The 21,384-nt window shown below is 38.3% G+C and overlaps 1 long non-coding RNA gene and 1 pseudogene across 1 annotated transcript; both read right to left on the reverse strand.

Annotated features, from left to right (window-relative positions):
• Positions 1-10,272: 10,272 nt before the first annotated feature.
• LOC149828813 (BTB/POZ domain-containing protein At2g24240-like) lies at positions 10,273-13,801 on the reverse strand (annotated as a pseudogene).
• Positions 13,802-18,314: 4,513 nt separating this feature from the next.
• Positions 18,315-19,199, reverse strand: LOC149828814 (uncharacterized). The gene is made up of 3 exons (XR_016434079.1): positions 19,063-19,199; positions 18,936-18,998; positions 18,315-18,859 (listed from the first exon to the last, which is right to left on the reverse strand). It is a non-coding gene; the product is annotated as an uncharacterized LOC149828814 (long non-coding RNA).
• Positions 19,200-21,384: the final 2,185 nt, after the last annotated feature.

Raw genomic sequence — 21,384 nt, forward strand, 5'->3', positions numbered from 1 at the left:
ATATGATTTTTGTTTTTCTATACCCATAACCAAATTTTCTAAAACTTTTGTGTTTGAAGTTTTGACTGATTCCTTAAAAATCAGCCTCGTTCTGGTTTGTCCCAACTAGGCTATTCAAAAGTATCTGATTTTAAAATCAGTCCACTGTCCTGGTGTTAGACTTATTTCTCGACCTCCGGTAGTCAGAAAATTGCAACCCTGGGTTCGTTGGAAAGTCTAAAGCATGTCCTACAACTCTCATGTTGCCAACTTTGGCCAGTTAAGCGCGTAACTGGATCAAAACTACGTCAAACTGAATTTTGTCATAACCTAGCTTACCTGTCTTTAGCTTTCACACGTGAAGATCCAATTGGATCTTGGAATGTAGATAGACTTGCTGTCGGATGCACATCATTTTGGTATAAAAGCGTGTGTGTGTGTGTATATATATATAATCCTTAGTTGATTTTAGCATAGTTAGTAATTTTTTTTTGAAAAGAATAAAAAATATTAGTTTTCAAAATTCATTTTCTAATTTAGGTTTTGTTGCTTCCTCATCGTACACGTGGCATGTACTAGTGTTAGTATTCGTGAAACCGACACTAATTGGGTCATGTCTGCATCACCTACGAGGAAACACCTATCTCCCTCCTTGCTGCCGACCTCTCTCTCATTCACGCACTTGCTACTTGGGAGCCCACTGGGAGAGATGTATCTCTCTCTCTCTCTCTCTCTCTCTCTCTCTCTCTCTCTCTCTCTCTCTCTCTGTAGTCGAGATCCCTAAGGACTGGCTTTTGACAATGTGGGTCAGGCTGGGCAGGGCCGGCCCTATAGCCACCCCCACGTTTGGAGCATCAATACCTTGGCATGGCAATGATTCTTTACCTTCTATCTTCGGATTGGTCATATCCAATTATTCCATTTTATCTTTATCCAGTGAGGTACTTTGTTTTTGTATGTAGTGGATCTGCGTGGGCAAAACGTTGGCATCCTGTGCCGTGGAGATAATTATCTAATCCCTTCTTACACGTCAATCCTTCCTCATGATCCTATCCTTTTAGCACGGTACTTTGTTCGTTTTATATAGCTTGCTTTTTCCACTCAAGTTTATCTCAAACAGAAAATTGTGATCTTTGAAAGTATTTCCCGCAAAAATCAATGAAATACGATTTAAAATGAAGCTCGGTTGTTGGTTTATGAACAGACCAAACAAGAACTAGGAAAATTAATGGCCATGCGAATTAAAAATAAAAAGGAGCTCTTCTTCTTTGTTTTTTTTTTTAAAGGCAAACTGGGCTTAGGCAGATCCCTACCAGTTATACAACTATACCATTGGGTTTTGAACCTGCAACGTCCCCACACAAGGTAATGTGCACTAGCTGCTCCTACCAGACAAGCAGGGAGCCCCACCCCCCTCCCCTTGGTAGTTCTTCTTTTCTTTATAGGCAAGATGGGAGATAATCCTTGTGAGATACAAACCCGAGACACCTTGGTTATGATAGCCCGACCTAACCATCCAGTGTGAAAATCTGAAATTACAAAAATAGCCTAGAAAAGAGGAGGAATCCTTGTTCATATTTGACTTTCCTAATTAGAATTGGTCTGTCACACCCATGCTGCAAATTGAGTTTGGTGATTTTGCAGTGAATGATTCTACCAGTTATAAATATAAAGTTTGTTTCAGGTGAGTTTGCATGACGATCATAAATATATGGTACTGAAATCTTTCAACCTTTACAAAGAATATCATGGTTAGTATGCCCCATCCTCATAATTGCCCTAATCTGAATCTAAGGTTTAGTGTTCCCCAACAGTAAAATGAACTGTTTGTTCTAAACAAAGGGAAATGGCTAATGCAAACTGCTGTCCACAGTAACTTCAGCTTCATGGCCTTCACAGGAGCAGCTTCTAATAACCCATTAGAGATGTGAATAGTGATGACTCAAGACATCACCATTAACCTGCATTTGTGACGACGTCACCAATACTCAAGGAGGTGTCAGGACCTATAGTGACAGACAAACAAACTTATAGTGGTGGCTCCAAGTAGTCACTATAAGTAATAGTGACAGGACTTATAGTGTCAGAGACACTAAGCTGTCATTATTATTTATAGTGACGGTTTTTGCTACTTATAGTGACTACTAGAAGCCCTCACTATAGGTATTTTTTGAAATAGTGTATTTACCCTCCCTCTCTCTCTCTGGCCACTACCACACTCCTCTCTCTGGCATCCTCACCATTGTATGCCGACCACCTCTCTCTCTCTCTCTCTCTCTCTCTCTCTCTCTCTCTCTCTCTCTCTCTCTCTCCTAAATCAGGTGATCTGTCAAATCACCTTAAGAAAGTGATTTGACATCTTGACCGTCCATGCTTCATCCCACTAGGACCTCATGGTCCTTGTGTACATTGTGGACGGTGAGGATGCCAAATCACTTTTCCTCTCTCTCTCTCTCTCTCTCTCTCTCTCTCTCTCTCTCTCTCATCGTGTTCGACTGTCTGCCACCACCGTGCTCCTCTCTTCAGTGTCCTTTGCTTCCAACAGCATCCTCACTGAAGGCATTCTAAATCTGATTTTTTTTCTCATGTATGCTTTAAATTTTAGAAGTTTTGCATTTTAATTCATATTTTTTTAATTTATTAAGTGAATGCATGCCAAATCTAATTTTTTTCAAGTATACTTTAGATTTTGGAGATTTCAAATTTTAATTCATATTTTTATAATTTATTGAGTGAATGCATGCTAAAATGGATTTTTTTTCATGTATGCTTAAAATTTTAGGGGTTTTAGCTTATAATCTATATTTTTATAATTTATTGAATGAATATATGCTAAATCTGGTTTTCTTTTCAAGTATGCCTTAAATTTTAGGGGTCTGAATTATAATCTATATTTTTATTTAATTTATTGAGTGAATGCATGTTAAATTTGATTTTTTTCTCATGTATGCTTTAGATTTTAGGAGTTTTGCATTTTAGTCTATATTTTTATAATTTATTGAGTGAATGCATGTTAAATCTGATTTTTTTAGTACGCTTTAGATTTTAGTGGACTCAGATTTTAATCCATAATTTTGTAATTTATTAAGTGATTGTATGCTAAATCTGATTTTTCTAGTATTTTTTAGATTTTGAGAGTTTTGGATTATAATCCATAATTTAATAATTTATTGATTCAATACATGCTAAATCTATTTTTTTGTCATATATACTTTAGATTTTAGGGGTTTTGCATTTTAATTGCTATTATTATAATTTATTAAGTGAATGTATGTTAAATCTGATTTTTTCATGTATGCTTTAGATTATAGGAGTTTTGCATTTAAATTGATACTATTATAATTTATTGAGTAATTAAATGCATGCTAAATTCGATTTTTTTCTCATGTATGTTTTAAATTTTAGGAGTTTGGCATTTTAATCTATATTTTTATAATTTATTGAGTGAATGTATGTTAAATTTAATTTTTTTTCAAATATGCTTTAAATTTTAGGGGTTTGAATTATAATCCGTATTTTTGCAAATTATTGAGTGAATGCATGCTAAATCTGTTTTTTTCATGTATACTTTAGATTTTAGGAGTTTTGCATTTTCATTCATATTTTTGTAATTAATTAAGTAAATGCATGCTAAATTCATTTTTTGGTTTAAGTATGCTTTAGATTTTAGGTATTTTGAATTCTAATCTATATTTTTATAATTTATTAAGTGAATGCATGTAAAATCCAATTTTAAATTTTCTATATGCTTTAAATTTTAAGTGTTTTTCAATTTAATGAATGAATGAATTCTAAATCTAATTTTGTTTTGTCATGTATGCTTTAGATGTTAGGGTTTTGTATTTTAATTATTATTTTTGCAATTTAATGAATGAATGCATGCTAAATTCAATTTTTCTTATCATGTACGCTTTAGATTTTATGGGTTTTGCATTTTAATCCTTATTTTTGTAATTTATTTAGTGAATGCATGTTAAATCTAATTTTTGTTGCATGTATGCTCTAGATTTTAGCATTTTATATTTTAATCACTATTTTTATAATTTAATGAATTAATGCCTACTAAATTTGTTTTTTTTTTGTTAGAGAAGATCTTTAGAGTTTTGCATTTTAATTGCTATTATTGCAAATTTATTGAGTGAATACATGCTATATATATATATATATATATATATATATATATATATATATATATATATATATATATATATATATATATATATATATATTCTTTAATCTATTTTATTTGTAAGCCTCGTATACAAGCATGGTGTACCTCTGGTTCTGAGATGTCATCATTGCCATAATTTATGAACTATAAAATGGTTGGTATATAATTGAAACAAAGCTGATATTATTTATATGAATGAATTTTTCTTAATCTTATAAGCTTTTAAGTTTTGTGCTTATGCAGAGTTATGTGATTGTATTTGAATTTTGTGCCTATTCAAGGTTGAATGTATATAAATACGTGGTTGAATATATAAATGTTGGAGTTATGGAGGGTTAAAGGAAGATAAATGTATGTATCTATGTGTAAACATCATATTTTTTGCATGATTGAATATGTGCATGATGGAGTTATGGAGGGTTGAATACGTGAATATTGGAGTTGTGGATGGTTGAATGTATGTGAATGTTGTACTTATGCAATGTTGGATGTATGCAACATTGAATGTATATGAATATATGTGAATGTTGTACATATATATATATATATATATATATATATATATATATATATATATATGGTTGAATATGTGAATGTTATGCTTATACAAGGTTGAATATGTGAATGTTGGAGTTATGGAAGATTGTATGTATATAAATGTTGTGTTTATGCATCATTGAATGTATGCAACAATTAATATATGTGAATGTATGTGAATGTTATGCATATATAAGCACATGTTATGCTTATGCAAGGTTGAATAATGTATATAAATGTATGTTTATACAGGGATGAATGTATGCTTGTACAGAAGAAAAAATATAAATATATGAATGTATGCTTATATAAGGATAAATATATGCTTATATAAAAAATATATAAGTATATGAATGTATGCTTATACAAGGATGAATATATGATTATAGAGAGAAATTATAAGTATATGAATGTATACTTATACAAAGATGAATGTATGTTTATACAGAAAAATATAAGTATATGAATGTATGCTTATAGAAAGATGACTATATGCTTATACAGGAAAAAAATATATTACTAAATGTAATAAATATTAAAAATATTGTTGATGCTAATTTGCAGCCAATAAAAAGTTTTTATTGTCACTTTTTAACTCCAGTAAAAACTTTTTACTAGGGCTAATTTAGCAACAGTAAAAAAAATTCTTTCAACCAGTAAAAATCCTTATTGGCATACGAAAAGTTTCTATTGGCGTAGAAAGTGCACTAGTAAAAAGTTCGTTAGTGAAGCTTTTACTGGTGCAGACTCGATGCGCCAGTAAATGTGATTTTTACTGGCACTAAAAGTGTGCCAGCAAATGTAACATAGTTCCTCAGAGTCGCCTCTTAACTCTAAAATGGGTAATTGGGGATGAAACTATGCAACTCATAAAGAAAGATTCAACTAGTTGAAACCAGAACAGGATCTTCATCAATACCTCACTAACATTAAAGGCAAATCCTCTAATCTTAGGTAAAGCTCATGATTCTTTTTCTTGATAGGGTTGCCAGACACAACTCAAGGAACCATTCGCAGTTGATGAGTTTATAGTATCTTGGTGTTGTGATGAGTTGACATCAAGGTGTCAAACGATAAGACAAAGGACAATAAGAAGACAAAGAGGAAGGAGAAAAAATATATTAGCAGCAACAATAACAAGGAAAACCACGTTAAAACAAGTGTAAGAGTGCATGGATTTCAAATACATTAATAGAAACTTACCAAAATCAATAAATGGTGGTATGAATGGAATTCTAGAAAAGAAAAACTTGGAATAACTTTTAATATTAGTTGATAAAAGAACACCAAGAGATACAAAGCTTCAGTTTTCAAATTCTACACAAAATCAGATCAATAAATCATAATAAGTTTGCAGTTTTTGAAAAAATTATTTTCTAAGACAACCACTTATCTAAATGTTAATTTTCAGTAATAGCATGTTGCAGACACCCAATTTTTTTAAGATGCCCAAACAAATAACGTCTTTGAAAAAATCAAGTTGCAGGTTGGAGATCACAAAGAGGACAACACTAGAAAACCTAAAAAAATTGTTGGACGGCTAAAGCAGTTCAGTCGTCCATCGCATGGATGGCTATCTCAATTCAGCAGTCCAACTGATCCAATATTTGCTTTGTCCTTTTCGAATGGCTATCTTAGTTCAGTTGTCTGTCCCTGGGCGGCTATCTCGGTTCAGTTGTCCAGTCTATTCGATATTTGGTTTATCCTATCTTTAGAGAATAGACAAACTTGTTTAGCTGTCCATATAGGGACAGACAAACTAATTTAATCATCCAATTAGTTTGAGAAAATAAGGCACATTTGCCTTATCTTCAACCACTTTTTGCACGTTTTTAAGGGAATATTATCTTCCGGATAAAATTTCTTTCGGAGAGGTCTCCTCCCAATTAACCTCATTTCTTATCCGAGATGAGTGCATATCCATTTGGACCAGATCCAAACCCGAAAAGTCTCATGATCTGAATATGTTCTAAATGCCTATAAATAGAGGCTTGTCTCTATGATCAGGAGAGGAAGGAAGACGTCTGAGTGCTGGCACTGAGAAGAACGAATGCAAGACCATCGAAACTCATCTCTTCAATCTTCCTCACTTGTGTGGAGGTTTTGTCAAAACAATTGCAAAAAAAAACTCATTGTTTTGAATAAGTGTTGTTGAACAGACGAAAAGGATAAAAACAACTCTAAAGCCTAAAACTGACTCTGGGTCCAAAAAAGGTGTGTTTGTTTATCTATTTTCCATGTCCTTTCTTTTATTTGTTTATTGTATTCATTTAGTTAATTCTATTAGTTTAGAGCAATTCTTACATGTTTCTTTTGTTCATTTATGTTATCCATTGTGTGAGTTGCACTACGAAATCAAAAGGCGTGCTTCGGCTTTACCTTCCTTTTGGCAAAAAATGGTTGAAGTTCTAACGATGTTTTCAAATCATTTTAAAAAGGAATTTTTTTTTATTTAAAAGGTAAGCTTCCAAATTTATTTATCAACAGTTTTTGGTGATCACGATAGGACCCCGTTTTCCTTTAAAATTTTGTAGCCAGACCTGTATTTTGGTCTCTATTTTTTTCTACTCTATTGGATGACTAAACCAGGTTTAGTGGTCTAACATGTTCTTTTTGCAAACTTGGCAGTCTGAGCTTCTGTCTATATTCTTGCTTTTTATAATATTGTTGTGTTGTTTGGATGACTAAATTAGGTATACCCGTCCATCCTGCTCTTTTTGCATACTTGGTCATCTGAGGCTCTGTATGTGTATTGTCTGCTCGACGTCTACTCGGTTGTCTCTGACAGGTTTGGCCATCCATCCAGACTTTGTTACTAACAGGTTTGGCCATCCAGCCAGACTTTGTTCCTGACGGGTTTGGTCATCCAGCCAGACTTTGTCTCTGACAAATTTGATCGTTTAGTCAAAATTTGCCTTTATCCCATTTTCCTATCTCTGCAGATTGGTCATCCATGTCCTATAAATCCTTTTCGTAGACTTGGACGTCTTGGCCCTGTGACCTCATTGCAGACTTGGTCATTTAGGTCATACAAGTTTACAGCAGAGTTAGGCATCTAGGCCCTGAAGCCCTTCGCTCTTTGGTCATCCAGAGCCTTTTTTTGTTTTAGTCGTCCAGCCCAATTTGGTCGTCTGATTTTATTTAGTTGTCTGACCTAGTTTGGTCGTCTAGCTACGTTTGGTCATCCGGGATCCATTATCCCAAGCCTTTATTTTATTTAGTTTTTTTATTCTGAATATAGCTATTTTTGCATTAGGATCATACATAAATATTAGGCTTAGGTTTTTATCATATTTTTAGAAACCATTGCTGGAGAAACTGCATGACATTTAGAAATGAGAAAAACTTAACCTCTATCAATTTTAAGATATTGTGTGAAAACCTTATTTTTTCAATTGTGTGCTTTCTGTTTTTTCCTATTATTTCTCTTTCAGGATTAAAGCCTTTCTTTTTGTTTTAAATTTTCAACTCTCCCCTATCCTACAATTTGGATCTTCAAATCCCTCCACCTATACCTTTAAGTTGTTAGCTTGGGTATATTGGTGACGGTATCATTCAAAGCTAAAACATCCATACCAGTGCTCTTAAGTTAGCTTGAGTACATCAAGTATTGGATTAAAAAAGAAACCCCTATCCTAGAACCTAAAGAAACCTCGCAGATCCATAGAATGCTTTTCGAGGAGACTTAGGATACCCATCTGGTTGCTAAAATCTCTGAATACCCGATCTTGGACCAAGAAGACCAATCCCTTATCTATTCTGGAGGAACCACCTTAGAAAAATCCCACTTATGGGATGACATCTCATGTATTTAGACCCATGCACGGGATGTTATATCAGATGTTGCAAAATGCCACCAATGATGTGGATTCATGTGAAGAGACTCACATTGATGTCCCTAGAGAGCTCGAATATGCTTAGAGAAAAATAAAGGGTCCAATACAGGCGGAGTCTAGCTCTTGTCAATACTCATGAGTTCCTCGTAACATTCTTCTAATGGATTACGAGATGGGCGACTCTAGCATAAATGAGTCAATCAGGAGATAAGTCCATAGAACTTCTCATGTTAGACCCCTAACCAAGTAGAGCAATGAGTTGACAACGATGATGCAACACATGAGAAAAATGGAGAAAAGATTAAGAAAATTGCAAGAAAGAGAAGAGTATCAATAGACCCAAGAGGATTTTGAAGAGATAAGGGATACACACTCTCAGAAATAAGAGTTTTAAGGTGAATCCCTGGTGTCTAATCAGGAGAGAAGAACTCACAGATACCGAATGACTCATCTGGGACAAACAAGATCCTCTGAGTCGAACAGGAAGATCAAGTCTCTTAAGGACATGGTCCAGAATCTCAACACCAGAATGAGATACATGGATATGAACCGAAGGGAATATTCTATGGAGGACTTCTTACCCAAGGATGGGACCAAAAACAATGATACTTCTCTTAAATTTCTTAGGTTTAGTGGAAAAGGTAGTCCGAGAACCCACCTATCATTATTTATGGAGACCATAGTCAAATATCAGAACAACGATAAAAGATTAATCAACTAGTTCATCAGGAGCCTAAAAGGGGAGGCATTAGACTCATTCACTACTCTCAACCTACAGGGCATCAGAGAATTCAAACAGGTTATCAACCTGTTGATGGAAAGGTTCATGTTCAATGTTGAAGCTCTGCCCACCATTAGTCAATTGTATGAACTAAAGCAGAAGAAAGACAAAGGCACCCATGAGTTTATTAACAGATGAAGATCCATGTCCAATAGGATGAATGACTCGATCTCGGACTCTCATGCCTTAGTCATCATAATGGACAACTTCTCTCAACCCCTGAGGAGCCTGATCAACATGGCTCAAGCAGAAATGTATGTTGAGCTCATTAAAAAGGCTACCGCCTTCAAAGTAGGCATTAAGAGAGGGGTATATGAAAGATTTCTAAAAAATGATAAGGACAACATAGCTAGAAAAAGGTCAAAATCATCCAAATCCCAAGTGAATGTCGTTCGAACCTCTGGACAAGGTCAGAAACATGGGCCATTAGGGCCAAAAGCAAGGTCACCAAGACCAGACGCAGGGCCACCAGGGCTAGAGGGGAAGTAACCAGAGAAGTGCCCTCAATAAACAAAAGTGAAAGGAAGGTGGAAACGATGGAAATCCAAAGTGGACCCGGGATAGGAGGTTCACAAGCACTACAAGAAAAATGCTACTTAGCGATGGATTTTTTCCGTCGCCAATTTGCGACGGATTAGCGAGCGAAAACTATTTGTCGCTAACGTTTGAAATATTTGCAAAAATAGCGACGGAAATATCTCCGTCGCTAAAGCCGTCGCTAATTAGCGAGGGATTAGCGACAACATTTTTTCATCGACAAAATACTACAAAAAATGCTAATTAGCGTGGGAATTTTTCCGTCGCTAATTAGCGACGGATTAGGGATGGAAAAATTCTCTCGCTAATTCCGTTGCTAATTTTTGTCCCACCTGAGGCACGAAATTTTCCCTCTCCCTATTCAAAATTTGTCCTCCCTTTGTTTTTCCCTCCCCCCGTTCGATTTAAACCATCCCCACTTAAGGCGCTTCTTAGGACGCCAGAAGCCCCGCCCTTCCTCTGATGATGCGCACAAAGAGTCGATCCCCACCTATGGAGAAGTCGCAGATGGAGCCGTCGTGGCTTCGCCGGAGCCGAGACGTCAAGACCCAATCCGACCCACAAAACACAGAGATGCTGTCGTTGGTGGAGGAGAAGAGCTGGCCTCCGTGGTCGACCAGCTTGGGGTAGCACCTCTCGTCGGCGTTGCCCACCTTGAGCAGCCTGCTCCTTGTGCTCCACCTCACGCTACCGAGATTTCTCCTCAGATTCATGAACCCCAGATTGTCGTACTGGTTCACGATGCAGACTAAATTGTCGTCCTCCATGACGATGGCGTCAAGCATGGACTTCTCGTCGACCGTCATCGATGCCCCGACGTCCGACCAGGACCAGACAGCCCTATTCTCCCTGAAATCCAGCATGGTGATGTAGCAATTCTCCGTCCTCAGATAGAGAGTGGCAACGAAGAGGAGGCTGCTATTGGGGAGCCACTAGAGCCTGCCGGAGTCGCCGACGGACCAGCCGAGGGTCTCGTAGTAGAAATCTGATTGCTTCCCGGTGTGGCCGTCCCACACCCCTATGTCGTACTCGTTGCTCCTCCCCCTACAGCTCGCGAAGATCCGCGTGGAGTCGCAGCTAAAGCTGAGCGCCCCCGCCGTGAAGCTCTTCGGCTGGTTCTCGTGGCAGATCTGGAACTTGAAGAGGAGCTCCCCCTGTCAACCCTGGCTACGCCGCCTGTCTTGACCGCTCCTCCCGGCAGTGCCCCTCGCCGGTCTCCATCGCTTGTCCCGCCTCTCCCTCGCCGGATCCCGTCTCCACTACGACCCCTTCTCCCGCCGTGACTGGCTCACTGCGGAAGAGCATCCCGACGCCGAAACGCGCTGGTTCTATGCAAAAAAAATTGCTCCTTGCCGGAGAACGCGCCGACAGCAAGCAAATTTTTTTTTATTTTTTTTTTTAAATTTAACGACGGATTAGCGACGGATATTATCCATCGCTAATTTAAAATAGCGAAGGACTCACGATGGATAATATCCGTCGCTAATCCATCGCAAATTAGCGACGGAATTAGCGGCGGATAAGTTCTGGCACTACTTAGCGGCGAAAAAATCGTGATGAAAGTTATCCATCGCTAATCTGACGCTAATCCAGCGCTAAACTGTTTAGCGACGGATTAGCGTTGGATTAGCGACAAATTTAGGTCATCGTTAGTCCACAGGTTTCCTGTAGTGAAGGTTCAAACTAGCCCGATCACAGGTTTTGGATCTTCTGCTGCAGGACTGACTGATTAAATTGTTTGAGATATCAGACCCCCCACATATGAAGGGTAAGGACATGTCCAAGTGTTGTCAGTTTTATAAGGTAGAGGGCCATGACACTAAAGAGTATTATGTCCTCAAGTACATCATTCAGGACAATATTGAGAGTGAAGAATTATTAGTTGTTAAAGAACAACAAAATCAAAACAACAATGACCAGGGCATCTTCATAGAGTCATTCCCTGACCACACTAATGAAGAAGAGGTTCAAGCCTATGAATCATGGGAGAACTGGCTTCCAGTAAGCCCCATTGAACAGGGACCACCTGTAAGCTCGGTGATCTGCATTCCTTGAGTAGTCCCATGCGACCTTAGTCCTCAACAATTGCACGTGCTCCCACAGATGTGCTACCAAGAAGGAAGGAGGGTACACAAGAGACAAATTCTCTGAAAGAACCAAGAACTTCCCTTGAAAGTTCTTCAGATAAGTGTGATTCGTCTAGATCCACCAAACAACAATTACACTAAGGTTCCTCCCCCAGCATCCTATAGCAGGGACACAGTTTTGTGGGAGTGTCTCCCCATGATCTCTCGAAATAAAAAGGGCCCATGGAACGGGGTGAGCCAGGTTATGCATTCAGAAAAGGCCAGTCAGCCAGCAGCCTTAAGAAGACCAGCTCCCTTGATGGTGCACCAGATTGCCTCTCAACCCAAGACCAGTAAGGAAACCCCTGAGATGTCCAAGGAGCAAGAAAAATGAAAATACAACATTGAGACCCAATTGGAAACAACACCTATCAACATCTTATTATTGGAGTTTATCAAGGTTTTTATTGAGCACAGAGAAGTAGTAGAGGGGATTCTGAAGAAGGTCAAGGTTCCTCCCAATACTTAGCTAGAAGGATTGGCAGCTCTAATTTCGCAAGTCATGACTCAAATGTCAGTCTCATTTTTTGAGAACGATATGCCAAAACTTATGACTTCCCACACTAAGGCATTGTACATTACTGTAAAAACCAATGGGATGTCAGTTACAAACTGTTTGGTGGATGGTGGGGGCGAAATAAATATTTTTCTAGTAATTACCACTAAGAGACTAGACATATCAAAATAAGAATTAGGGAAACATGTGATATAGATGAGCGAATATGACAGTAATGCCATAACTATAATGCGGATTGTGATACTGGATATGGAAATTGGCTCTATTGTCCAAGATACTCTCTTCCATGTGGTAAATATACCACCTTCCTATAACCTATTGTTGGGTAGACCCTGGATTCATGATTTGAAGGTCGTCCCTTCCATATTCCATCAGTGTGTGAAGATATTGTGGCAGGATCAGATCATGGTAGTGTATGCTGATGACCCTACCATTTGGACAATACAGTCTATATTGTCCAGACTCGAAGGACAAACCAATAAGCCAATTGTATGGCCAAAGGAAGAAGCGGCATCATCATCTAGTGCAATCATAAATGTGGCATCATCCAGCTCAAGCCAGGTGTTAGTGTGAGACCCTTCTAAAAGACCTAAATCTTTAAGCTTATTGGTAGGATAGATGATTCGAATCTTAAAGGTCACCCCCAATACCAGCAAGTTTTAAAGTACATTAATGGGTAGAGAATGGCCTTGCACATGGGGTATGAGCCTTTTAAGGGACTAAAAAAGTGTCATCAAGGTATCACAGAACCTCTCGCAGCAATACCAAAGGTCGAAACTTAGGGGCTCAGCTTCAAGAACCTCAGGGCGAAGAAGGATCATAAATAGCTCATCTGAACCCTGAAAGAACATTTTAGGAAGGCAGCCACTATCATCAGCTCAGTGGGGGGTCCCATTACATTAGATAATACAGGATTAGCTCTTCCTTTGAATGAACTTAGTCGTGTGCCACAGGATTTGAGCATAAATATGAGTTTTATTATGTCTCATTCTGTAGAGAATCAATGGGTTCAAGGCAAGACTCCAACTAGATATATTTAAACCGCAGCAATATAAAGGGAGAAGGACATCCTACTTGGATCATCATCCCAAGGCCCTAGGTAAGCCCTTGAATCTTGGACTCTGTAAATAGCTTCTTAAAAAATCAAAAATCAAAAATCAAAAATCAAAAAAATAAAAAAAAATAAAAACATGAAAAGTTTTTGAAATCCAAAAAAATCGAAATATCATAAAAATACAAAAAAAATGATCAAAAAAATCCAAAAGATTTTACTTTCCTGGGGTCCAAGCCATTATTTTCGTTGCAGGCGCCTGCCATTCCTATTGACAAGACTCATGAGGCCTTTGTCAAACCCCCTATCTTTGTTTTCTCTAGCCAACCTAATGATGCCTTTTCGTCAAAATTACATGGAGACAAATCCAAGGAACCTGAGGCTAGGGTAGAAACCGAGGAAGTGGACCACTGAATTATCCGAGTTTAAATCCCTTTTTGAGAGGCAGAAAAACCCTTCCCCGTTGGTTGAAACTAGTAACATTAAGGTAAGCCTAAGAACTCCTTAGAAATCTAAGATGATCAAGATAGGGAATTGTTTGACAAACGATGAAAGGAGAGAGATGATAGAGTTCTTAAAGCAACATACTAATGTATTTGCATGGACCTTTGAGGATATGCCTGGACTAGATTCTAATATGGTAGAATATCATCTCATACTAAACCAAGATGCAAGGCCTCTCAAGCAAAAATTGAGAAAATTTAATGAAAGGATGGAATTGCAAGTCAAGTAGAACCTAGAGGACATGCTTGAAGTAGGTTTTATCTGAACCATTGACTACCCAAAATGATTAGCAAACGTAGTTGTTGTGATGAAAGTCAATGGAAAGGTTAGGGTATGCATAGACTTTTGGGACTTGAACAGAGCTACACCTAAGAATGACTTCCCACTGCCTAACATTGAACTCATAATCGATAGCACGGTGGGCTATGAAATGTTCTCTTTCATGGATGGGTATTCTGGATATAACTAGATCAAACTTGCTACAGTTCATTAACCCAAGACATTATTCACCACTCCATGGGGCATCTTTTGTTACACAGTCATGCGTTTTGGATTGAAAAATGCAGAGGAAACATACCAAAGGGCCATGGTCATCATTTTTTATGACCAAATCCATGACTGCTTGGAGGTATATGTTGATGATATTTTGGTGAAATCCAAAACCTGAAAGAGTCATTTTGAGTCACTAGCAAGAATCTTTGAGTGTCATCAAAAATATAAGCTTAGGATAAACTCTCAGAAGTATGTTTTTGTAGTCAAGCCAGAAAAACTCTTAGGGTTCATAGTCAGCAAAAGAGGTATAGAGATTGACCCAACTAAAGTTAAAGTCATCATTGACATGCCTCTCCCTCAGAATGTTAAACAGTTTAGAAGTCTCCAAGGTAAAATCTAGACCATTAGAAGGTTTATCTCGAACCTAGCAACCCATTGTAAACCCTTCAATAAGCTCCTTAGAAAAGGTGTTAAATTCGAGTGGAACCAAGAGTGTCGAGAAACCTTTGACTGCCTAAAACAATACCTTCTCATCCCTCCCGTCTTTAGGCCTCCTATCATAGGAAAACCCCTATTGTTATACATGTCCATAGGAGAAGCCGCTTTTGGATGTATGTTGGCCTAATATGAGGAGGATAAAAAGACTGAATATGTCATCTATTATTTCAGTAAGTCTTTATTTGATTATTTGAAGAAATATACGAGATGAGAGAAAACATGCTTACCATTGGTTTGTACAATCCAAAAACTTTGACATTGCATGCTAGCATGTGAGGTGAAAGTTATTTCTAGACTTGATTCAATTAGATATCTCTTTGATAAACCCATGTTCATGATAAAATCGCTAGATGGCAAGTCCTCTTGATGGAATTTGATTTAAAGCATATATCTCATAAATCCATAAAGGGGCAAGCAATAGCAAACCACTTAGTTGGCCTACCTTTAGAGGGAAAAATATGGGTGCTAGATGATTTTCCAAATGAGAATATCCTTACCCTAGAAGAAAAATCACAGTCTTGAAAGATGTTCTTTGACAGATCTAGGAATGTCTGGGGAGCAGAAATTGGATTTATGCTTACCACCCCGAAGGAACTTGAAATCTCCTACTTGAAATTAGAATTCTCATGCACCAACAACTTGGCTGAGTATGAAGCTTTAGTTCAAAGAATAAAGGTGTTGATAGAACTAGGGGGCAAGGAAGTAGACATCATAGGAGATTCCCTATTAGTCATCAACCAAGTCAATAAGGAGTAGAAGACCAAGCAGAAGAACTTAATTCCCTACAACAACCTAGTGTTGGACCTCCTGACAAACTTTGATAGGTGCACTCTCTCCCATTCAGATAGGGACGGTAACCAATTTGTTGATAGCTTGGCTAGTCTAGCTTCCAGTCTCCCAATCAACCCTGACCTGTCTGAAAGAACCGTTACCCTAAGAAATCTTATGAGACCTGCGTTTGAAAAAGAGCCAAACCCCATAGGACATGTCAACCAAGTAGAACGTGAGGAGGAAGAACCCTAGTATTATAATATCAAAAACTTACTAGAAAATAATGAGTATCCTAAGAATGCAACCCCCATCGATAGAAAAACCCTTAGGAACCTAGCGACCCAATTTGTAATCCTAGGTGGAGTTTTGTACAAAAGAGGTTTTACCCAAGAACTCTTGAGATGTGTTGACAAAGAGGAAATCCAGCAGATCCTTAGTGAGTGTCATGAAGGCGTGTGTGGAGGACACATTAGAGCTCAATGATGGCTAAGAAAATTTTGTGAGTCAGGTACTATTGGTTAACCATGGGTCTAGATTATAACATGCATGTCAGAAGGTGTGAAGTGTGTCAGCATCATGGACGGGTACTTCATGCACCATCCTTAGCATTGCATTCTATAGTTTTTTTGTGGCCATTCTCTATGTGGGCCTTTGATGTCATAGAACTCATTCACCCATCTGCATCCAATAGTCATAGGTACATCTTGTTATCCACTGAATACTTTACCAAGTGAGTAGAAGCCATCTCCCTAGCTCATGTTGAAGGTTAGAATGTAGCTTTATTTATCTGCAAAAGCATTGTGTATAGGTTTGGTATTCTCAAAGACATTGTCTGCGACAATGAAACCCATTTCAAAAACTAAAAAATATAAAGAATGTGCAAGAAGTTAGGCATAACCCAACATTTCTTCACCCCTTATTACCCACAAGGTAATGTCAAGCTAAGGCAACCAACAAGACCATCATTAGGATCATAGAAAGAACCATCACTAGGGATCGGGATTGGCATGACAAATTGCATGATACATTATGAGCATATAAGACAACCATTTAGACTCCTACCAATGCCACTCCTTTTGAGTTGGTGTACGAAACAGATGTCGTCTTACCCTTGCAAGTATAGCTACCCTATCTTAGAATCACAGCTGCCCTAAAAATGCCTTTAGAAATCCAATAAGAGATTGGTCTAGCAGAACTAGACCTATTAGATGAAAAAAGGCTTTTAACAGCCAAGCATTCATTTTGTTATAGGAGGAGGGTAGAGCATCATCATGCAATGCACGTGATTGAGAGATCATTTAAGATTGGAGAACTTGTTCTCTAACTGATCCACCATACTAGTAGCCACCCCTTAAAAAAATGGCACCCAAAATGAGAAGGTTCGTACGTAATCAAGAAGGTTCTCTCTGGGAATTCATATTGGCTCCTTAATGTTGATGGAGTCGAGCTCTCAGACATGATTAACTCATCAACTAAAAAAGTATTATCCTTGAGGCATCCCTTCCTTCTAAACCAAGGTATTACATAGAATATTCAATTCTTATGGAAGATATAAGGTATTGACCTAGTAAAACCAAGGTATTTTAATCCAACAATTCAGACCCAAAAATCTATAAGGATGAATTATAGGAGTATGAGATTATCATCAATACATAAATGTAAAGCCTCTGTAAGCTCACTTAGGTGACCAACTCTCTAGGAAAAGAGTAGGGTGGTGAATCCCTTTGATGTTGATCTACCTCATAGGTTGGTCCTCAGAGAGGCATTTCCTTCTATTTTAATAAAAAAATATTGAAAAATTATTCACAAAAAATAGCAGTGCATTTAAGCTAATACTTACACCTTGGATCATAGTGTGGTGGTAGGCTCCGGTCATGAAATGGCCTTTGGAGCAGGGATTGCACACAAAAGTGTGTGTTAGGAGAAAGCCAATACATACCTCCTAAACTTATGACAAGGAGGCAAACTTTGGTCAGGTGTTCTTGGAGGCAAAGGTTGGATAGATAAGGGCATCCCTCCTATATTGGGTAGTCATGCGGCCCATGATTATTGGGTCTCAGTTTAAGGAATGAAAAAAATAAGAAATAAACCCCTTGCGGGATAAAAATCGAGGCTAAAAGGGACTTACCTAGGGGCAGAGTATGTACTTGAGCGTATTCTCACCCAAACTCTAGTCTTTCAGGGTTCAAGCCTTAGTGAGAGCCTTTAGACTTAGTAAAAATGCTTGAGACTTATTCTCGTGTCCCTATGACTAGTCACTTGAAACCTAGGCAGAATTAGAGGAGAAGATTCCCAATGAAGCCAAGTGTCAGTGTCTTATACCAACTTAAGACGAGAAAGGCCCAAAGTACAAGAACCTTGAATGCATGAATTAGTTTTGCAGGAAGGATTCTAAAAACTTTAAAAAGAATGGTCAAAAGATATGAGAAATCATAAAAGATCAAACATTCATTACTATCATCCACCAATCACATTAGAAAACCCAAATTAGGAAAAGCATACATCATGTCTCTTAGGCATACATAAAGGTATAGGATCTTAATATTGGAGAGTGCATTGAGAATCTGATCCGCTCGCGTCTTGTCCACTCACATCTAGGGACATCCGACTCAGCTGCCTTTGGCTTCTCTTACCACAGCGAGATGACTTACATCTGTCATAACTGCCTGAATAGGAGTGCCTAAGAGCTATGCTACCCTATTGTGACTACCTCCCTCTGACTGCCTAGTAGTAGGATAATGGAGTGGCATCATCGTGGAGAGGTAAGAATCGACAGGTTCCTCTTGATCGGGAGCCAACTGAGCAGTTAACAACGCTATCATTTGTAGCCTCAGACGTACATCTTTGCAAGAATCAACGTAGTATGCCTTGTAATTGTCTACACATTCTCTCTGCATAAGTTTTTACAAAGCATTACAAAAAAAACATCAAAATGGTTGAGTTAAAAGACAATCAAAAGCAGTCAAAAATATGAAATGAGGTGATGGAATCCTTATCAAAGTAGCAATCTGAGCATTCTTAACAACCATTATCTTATCCTGGCGAGTAACTTGTAATTCCTGAAAGAGACTTGTCCTTAAACAGATTAGTGAGCAGAGAAAAGAAAATGACAAAAAAAAAGGTGTGTAGATTTACCAGAAAGGAGTTCTTCTCCTAAAGACTCGGCAGTTGAGCTCGCAGCATGGCCATCTCCCCAGTCTGTTAAAAGTAGAAAGGGTGAGAGAACAATGATAATCTTTGGAAGAATACACAGAGGATATACCTATTCAGAGCTTAGAGGAAATGATAACCCGATGTTCGTAGACTCCATAAAGCCACACACTCCCTCACAGGGTGGAATGTCAGCCGGAGCAAACTCAGGGGAAGGAGAGTGGGATGATCGTTGAAGGCCACCCTCGGTACCTGATGGCTGTGAGTAGCCTGCCTTCCCTCAGGAGCTTAAGGAGTGATAGCACCAACATAGATCTCTGCAAACCACTCATATAGTCTGGAGTATCATCCACACCAAATGGCTAAACCAATTTAGTGGTCCAAGCACAAAACAACAACATTTTAGTAATTCACCAACAGTTTTTGGCAAAAATTGGATCACATTCCTTTTGCCGAAAGTCATGAGTGCATATCCTTCTAGGATGTTGCCATCTAGCCATAGTGGCATGTTTCTCAAAATTGGTTTGACCTTGTTCGGCGAGACCAAACATGGTCTCCAAAACCCAGTTTTCAGATTTTTCCATAGGCCCAACCATGTTCGAAGAGATCACAAACGGTCTCTGCAGTCCAGTTTTCTCTATTTTTTGGAGCACTGGCCTGACCGCATTCTGCGAGACCAAATCGGTCTCCACAACCCAATGGTTCTCAAAATTTGTTGAGGGTGTCTATATCTTTGTCATAAATCGAGTCATTATCGATTAATAACAAAGAGGGTCATCTGTAGACACTCAATTTTTCCAAGATGCCCAAAATACTAACGTTTTTTAAAAAATCAAATTGTAGGTTGGAGTTCACAAAGATGACAGCACAAAAAAACCCAAAAAAATCATTGGATGGTTAAAGTAGTTCCGCCATCCACTGCATGGACGGCTATCTCAGTTTAATCGTTCGATCATGGATGACAATCTCAATTCAGCCATGCAATTGATCCAATAGTTGCCTTGTCCCTTTTGGACAGCTATCTCAGTTCAGTCATTCATGCCTAGGCAGCTATCTCGATTTAGTCGTCTAGTCTATTCGACATTTGGTTTATTTTGTCTTTAGAGGATAGCCAAACTTGTTTAGCAATCCATATCAGGACAAACAAACTAGTTTAGCCTGCCAATCAGTTCGAGCAAATGAGTTACATTTGCCTCATCTTCAACCACTTTTGCATATTTTTGAGAGAATATTATCTCCCAAAAAAAAATTCTCAGAGAGGACTCCTCCCAATTAACCTCATCTCTTATCCGGCATGAGTGCGAATCTATTTGGACCAGATCCAAACATAAAAAGTCTCATGATTTAGATATATTCTGAACACCTACAAATAGAGGCTCGCCCCTATGATCAGGAGAGTAAGGAAGACGTCTGAACACTGATAATGAGAAGAATGAATGCAACACCATCGAAACTCATCTCTTCAACCCTCCTCACTTGCATAGAGGTTATGCCAGAATAACTGCAAAAAACCCTCACTTTCCTGCAAAAGTGTTGTTGAACAGACAAAAAGGATGAAAAGAACTCTAAAGCTTAAAACAGACCCCGCGTTCCAAAAAGTGCACTTGTTTATCTATTTTTCCTTTCCTTTCTTTTATTTGTTTATTTTATTTATTTAGTTAATTTTATTAGTTTAGAGCAGATTATTACATGTTTCTTTTGTTCATTTGCATTATCCATTGTGTGAGTTGCACTACGGAATCAAAAGACATATTCCGGCTTTACCTTCTTTTTTTTACGAAGGACGATCGACCCCAAATCATTTTAAAAAGAATTTTTTTTTATTTAAAAGGTAAGCTTCCAAATTTATTTATCAACACTTGCCAAAAGATCAAACGGCGCGAACCCTTTATTTGGGAGAAAAAAGTGTGGGCCTCACTCCATAAACCACAAACCCTAAAACCCCCTAAAGTGCACCCCAAATTGGGGATAATTTTTACCTCTAGAATACTGCAGCTCCAGATCCTCCAAATCAAACCGGTGGAGAAACGACTGGCTGAGGAGTGTTGAGAGAGAGATGGTGGTGGTCGGCCCTGCACTGGGTTGTCGTCGTCGATGGTGGTCGGTGCTGCGCTAGTTGCCTGAGTCGAGAGAGAGATGGTGGTGGTGACCGACGGAGAAACAATCGGTTGAGGAGTGTTGAGAGAGAGATGGTGGTGGTCAGGCCTACGCTATGTTGTTGTCGACGGTGGTGGTCGGCACTGCGCTGGTTGCCTGAGAGAGAGAGAGAGAGAAGGGGGGGGGTGTCATGCCCCTTTTATAGATGTCTCTATAATGGCAACATAATTGTCACCATTATAGAGTAAAATATATAATGGCGAGAACCAGATCTCGCTGTTATTAATCTATAACAGTGAGATCTTATGGTCATTAAATATAGTCATTAAAGTATTTT

The sequence above is a fragment of the Nuphar pumila genome, chromosome 9 (genome assembly GCF_984573655.1).
Source record: "Nuphar pumila chromosome 9, dmNupPumi1.hap1.1, whole genome shotgun sequence".
Lineage (NCBI taxonomy): Eukaryota > Viridiplantae > Streptophyta > Magnoliopsida > Nymphaeales > Nymphaeaceae > Nuphar > Nuphar pumila.